We start from the raw sequence: 6000 nt of genomic DNA, 5'->3' as shown, positions 1-6000 counted from the left end.
TTGTCAGTTGCTCCAAACAGCCTGCCTGTGCCATCTTTGCCCCAGCCTGCCTGTACCATCTTTGCCCCCAAGACACATCCATGTGAACACACAAACACTTCCTTTAAAAAAACTGTGTACAACTGTAACTAGAAATATAGATGCAGTTTTGAAGGCAGAGGGTGGTCACACCAAATATGACTTGATTTACATTTTTCTTCTGTTCACTCACTTTTTGTTAAATTATAAAAATAAGCTACTTACATTGTGAGAGCATTCTTTCTTTACATCATTTTTTGACACCTGTCTAAAATGTTTGCACATAAACACATCTCTGAATATAATCAGAATAAATCAATGTTTGGCTTGTTTAGATTAAGAAGAAAAAGTCAAGACCAAGACTAAAGGGTTAATTGCCAGCCGTTCTACAAGTGAGCAGCAGACAGGTTTTTCTTTACTGCCATGCCAACAACCCAGCTACTGTACTCTTCTTTTAGACTATATGCTGCCTTAAGAGGTATCCCATAGCTTGTATGTAAATACCATCCAGTGTACTTATTTTCACTGTCAAGGGCTGTAACCCTTGTATCCTTTCCTAGTCTATTTATGCAGCTGGCACAGAGAGACTAAATAGATATCTAGTTTGACCCATGACTGCAAGTAAACAAGAGGAGAATGGAAGTAATTACTGTGGTTGGAAACCACATCCAGAAAAGCACTCAGCTACTCTTTTGAACAAGAATATGAATTTAGCAGTAAACAGGGTTAATACAGAGCAGTAAGTGGCCTGGGATGAGTCCCAGAATTTGTAAATGCAGTTCTACCTCCATGGCGATAAAGGATCTGTATGCTAGCTGTGGTCATGACTCACAATTTTGTGAATGAAGCAAGAATCGAACAGAATCATGAAGTTTGTGCAACAACTGATCGACAATTTTACTCACTTTTGCTGCCGAGGTTTAGACATTAATGGCTGTGTGTTGAATTATTTTGAGGGGACAGAAAATTTACACTGTTATACAGGCTGTACACTCACTACTTTACATTGTAGCAGAGGGTCATTTCTTCAATGTCACATGAAAAGATATAATAAAATATTTACAAAAATGTGAGGGATCTGCTCACTTTTTTGAGATACTGTATATTATTGGAGGGAAAGCTGCTGTTGACTTAAGTTTAGCTTGACCCTAGCACCTGCCTTGGCCTGGTTCACAAACTATGGAATAGTATAAACCAGAGGCAAGTTGACAAAAATTCTAATTGTTTAATATTTTAGCACTCGCAGACATCCATACAGATGCTTGCAACATTTTTATTGAACATGACTTGACATTGGCTCAAACCTAGAGTCTGACTTTGCCCCGGCTAGGCTCGTGTCATGTTACCAGCCGGCTCGGCCTCTCTGCGCCATAGTTTTTTTTATGCTAATATGGTGGGTAGTGACCTGGAAGTTAGAATATTCTTGCTCTTCAGTCAGGGTAAATAAGGCTACCTATTTAAAAATAATTTAGTATCAGTGTAAATAATGCACTTTCCAACCAACTTTGATATTTTTTCTTTAATGAAAAAAAATTGTAGTTGCTATTCTTGGCGTGCAAAATAAGAAGTATGATAACCTATCCTGGACTACAGACTGAGGAGATCAGGCTACAGATTCTAAATATAATTAGTAGTAGCTGTCTGAGAAGTGGAGTCATGCAGAGATTTAAAGGCAGATGTAAGAAGGAGGAATTAAAGTAAAGGACCAGCTGAACATTTTGTGGACCATGCTGGGCAGTCTTTCTTTTTGTGACATTAATATCTGGTATCTGTTGCAACAAAAAGTGGCAGCTGCTTAGGGAACTCTATGGCCTGCATCAACTGGTCCTCATGCCTAACTAAGGTGAATGGAGGGAAAGGATAAAGTGATGGAGAAATGGAAAGGGCTACTTAGATGTGCAAGAGGAAAGACAGGTGTGTTTGTGGAAAATGTCTCACACATAGAAACTTGTCCATTGGGTAACCTTAAAGATGCCGGTGCCTCCATGTGGACTTTCTGAAAGAAGTGGGAACAACACAGATTCAGAAAACGGATTTGTTCTTAAAAAGGTTGGACTAGTGGCTCAAACTGAGCGAGGAGTTGGAAATTAATCACAATAAAGCTTTCGGTCTGTTACAATGATTGGTAAAGGACAACATGCCATTGGCAGGACAAACTATGAGCAGCACCCCATCACCTTTTGCCCTTCAGAGCCTGAATGTTGGGTTACTCTAGTGAAGTGGTATAGTAATACAAATAGATTTATGCACCTATTCACCTGGAGTTGTCAAGAGAGTCTGTTGGAGAGTATGTATGTTCAGGTCCCCAGTATCACTATAGATTATGGTGGTCCATTGAGCTGGAACAAGAAGAGCTTGGCTGGCCCCATATAATGCGCAGTTAAACCAGTGAGATTTCTTTAAGTTCATTTCACCCTAACACTACCCTTCTAGGATAGCCCTTCATCATGCATTCCTAATGAAGTGAGTTAAAACCATTGTCCTACCCAGTGGTGGAACATCCATGGTCGCAGGGGTCGTGACTGCGACCGGGCCCTGGAGTTCTGCCAGTCAGTGGGGGCCCAAGCACACTGAATGCAGCAGCCGGCACAAGCTGCTGTATTCCATCACCTAGGACAGGGGTTGGACTGGCCCACCAGGATACCTAATCTAATTGTAGCCCGCCTCCTCCTGCACCTAATGAAATGAAAGGGGCACCACGCCGCCCAATGGCCGTGCCTCAGCACTTCGTCCCACCCCTTTTAAGACGTGGGGCGAAGAGCTGAGGCATGGCCATTGGGCGGCGCGGTGCATGCACGCTGGCCCCTTTAATTTCATGAGCACCGGCCTCCACTCGCTGGCCACATCAGACACCAGGGAGTCAGATGCAGTGGTAAGTCTGGGGGGAGTGTTATAGGGGGGCATAAGGCTTTTCTGGAGGCAGAGTGCTTCATGATATTCCTTTTAACCCCCTATATGCCACTCTGCCTATAGAAATGCCTTTTAACCCCCTATATGCCACTCTGCCTCCAGAAATTCCTTATACCCCCCTGTATGCCACTCTGTCCCATGATATGCCTTAGTGGGTTGACAGATATGATTCAATATGTAATTAAATAATGGCCCCTCACAGCAGAACCTCACTGTGGTCGACCTTTTATAAGGTTAAGTCAGATGCCTCAATGAGATGTTTGTTACTGGCAGTATGCTCCGGCAGTGCTGTCTGGATTGTAGGTAATCATAGTGATAACTTGAGTTACTGGCTAACAAGTGGTTAAATTGTTTTCTGGGCAAGAAAGATGTAATATCTCTTATCCTTTATCAACACCCCTTCAGCATTGGCTGATCCCTTTTCATTTGTACTCATTTTCTTTACAAACAACCCATTTCTCACAATTCTGCTTGCTTTACCAGCCCTTCTCAACTGCCTCCCTTTCATCACAAGCATTCCATTCTTACGCTGCCAGCTCCCCTGCCAATTAAAACATCTGTCAATTATTCACCACTACTTCAGTACTGGCTAAATACACATCTCAGGCTCGCCATCTCAGCTTTTGCAACATCAAATTCACTGCACACCCACAACAGCAGCTGCTATGCCAGCACTGAGACACCCCCGTATACAGCTAAGTCATTGCACTTTAGCTATCTGGGGGACTGTAGGTTTTTGGGGACACTAAGCAAACTCATTTGGGGGGGTGCATTTTATGTACAAATTATGACAATGGATAATTATACACAAATTAAGGAACATGCTACTTATGATATCAAGTTTTGTAATGAACAAGATACATTACAGTGATATAAATTTAAGAGGAATCTGTACCTCAATCCTCCACCATGCTCTTTGGGGATCCTTAGACCAATGGCGGCTTAAACAGCTGCTTAATCTGCTCTTATGGTAGCACCACCCTAATACTATTTCGCTTAAATGACTCGTGTTCCCCATAACAGAAATAAACCACCAGCACAAAGCCTTTAGCACTGGTCAGAAGTGAGCCTAGCATTACTGGCCCCTGGGTGCTTCACTTTGAAGGATGTGGAGGAATGTCCTCCAAAATGGGATGGACGAGAGAGTGGACTTCTCTTGGTGGGGGTCTATTGCTTTGTGGGCACAGAACGACATATTCCTTCTCCTGTTTGCCCAGCTTAGCCCCCATGCTATAGAGGGACATTTCTGAATTCTTTATCTACTTCTTCCTCTTGTATGTATGGGTGAAGTGCTACTAGTCCATTAGTCAGATATCCCTGCTGCTCACATTGCTATTCCTGTACTGAGCTCCCATTGAACACATTCTTATCATTGTTATGATCATCCATTGTGTCTGCCTATATATATCCTTCTCTATTCCATGTGTTTTGATGTATAGGTTAACCTGTGTTTCAACATAGAAGTTAAAATAGCTGCCTGTTTCAGGCGTTGGTCTGTTTTGCATTCGCCCCGCTCTTGCACTTTGCTCCTCTTATTTTCGTGCTATATCGAGACTTAGATACTAAAGATACATTGTTTGCTTTTCCAGCAGGGAATGAAAGTTTAGTGTCTTTTGTTCAGGTGGAAAGAAGTCAAGCATTCAAACAAGACGTTTGCTTTCTTCTAAAAATATGAGTCCAGCAGCTCCGTGCTGCTCCTTTGGGAAGAGAGCTGCATTTAAACAGCTGTGGCTGATTTTTCAGGTGATTGGAAGGTCCCCAAAGAGTTTCTAATAAAGTCGCCAGAAACCAGAGGAGTGAATGAGAGAATGAAGATGATACACAGGGAGACAGGCTAGCGGGAGAGAAGATGGAGGGGCACATAGTGAATGTGAGGAGAATTAGAATTGGAGAGTATGTGACCAGCATGCTAATGATGGTGCGATTACCCACTTCTTTTAGTGTAAAGTTCATATGTGGAAATAGATGTATTCTATTTGCCATTCTTTAAATTAATTGGAAATAGAAGGATCATTATATATATATAATATATATATATATATATATATATATATAATGTATGTATATCACATACATAATTGATACTGGGTATACTGGGTATAGAAGACATAGAACTGTAAGACAAATTCCTAAAGACGGGCAAGCATATGGGAAAAATCTTTGTAGGCATTGACCTTGTGTTAGTTGACGTGTTTCTCTAATGATAATCTAGGGATATGGGCATTTGAACAGATATCTGTAAGAAGGATGTGAGTAGCAGTATAAAGAGAAAAGCTGAGACATGGCTTCTAATTCATGGAGTGAGTATCGACAGAGGCAGCCCAGCTTCTTATGGTTCTAAAGGCCCAGTTGACCTTCATAATATTGGTGGATTGATCTTCTTTTCTGTTGTAGTTAAATAACCTGTAGTCTACAAAGTCGTGTCACTGCTACAGTTCATTTACATCTTGGGCAACAATGTGATATGAGCTGTAACTATTGATTTGGGGTTTGGGGGCCACCAGGTTCTTTTTTATGTCCACCAACGATTGCTTGAAGTTTTCTGCATCCAAAAACAATGTGTCTAGTTGTGTCTAGATTATTATTAAGTGTGTAAAGCTACATATGAGCTGTTATGAAAAGTCAAACTATTGATCCATTTCCATTTAAATTAAATGATCCATGCATATCTACCATATTCTTACCCCAAGACATGCAGCACATGGACACCAACTTCTATTTTAGGTAGTTTTTTGGCAACAGAAAAATCTGTCAGAATTCTTTGGGGGTTGGATGTCATTAAATTCACAGGTTTTTCATACTGGCTTGGGGGGGGGAATGATATAAAATCCTTGGAAAGCCGCCAGTTGGAAAATGATGCTCTAAATAACTTGCAGTACATACCCATCAGGTCTGGAGCCGGCAGTTTGATGTAGATGGCCTGCTTTTGTGGACACTTTATTTAAACGTCATTGGATACCTATCCATTATACATCAGTATTACGGCCACAAAACATACCTCAGGCTTCTTCTCTAAGAGTTCGATACTGTTACCAGTGAATGCAGATTACATCAAGAGATGTTGTGTAAAAG

The sequence above is a fragment of the Spea bombifrons genome, chromosome 13, assembly GCF_027358695.1.
Source record: "Spea bombifrons isolate aSpeBom1 chromosome 13, aSpeBom1.2.pri, whole genome shotgun sequence".
Taxonomy (NCBI): Eukaryota; Metazoa; Chordata; class Amphibia; order Anura; family Pelobatidae; genus Spea; species Spea bombifrons.
Note: the sequence above shows the minus strand (reverse complement) of the source record.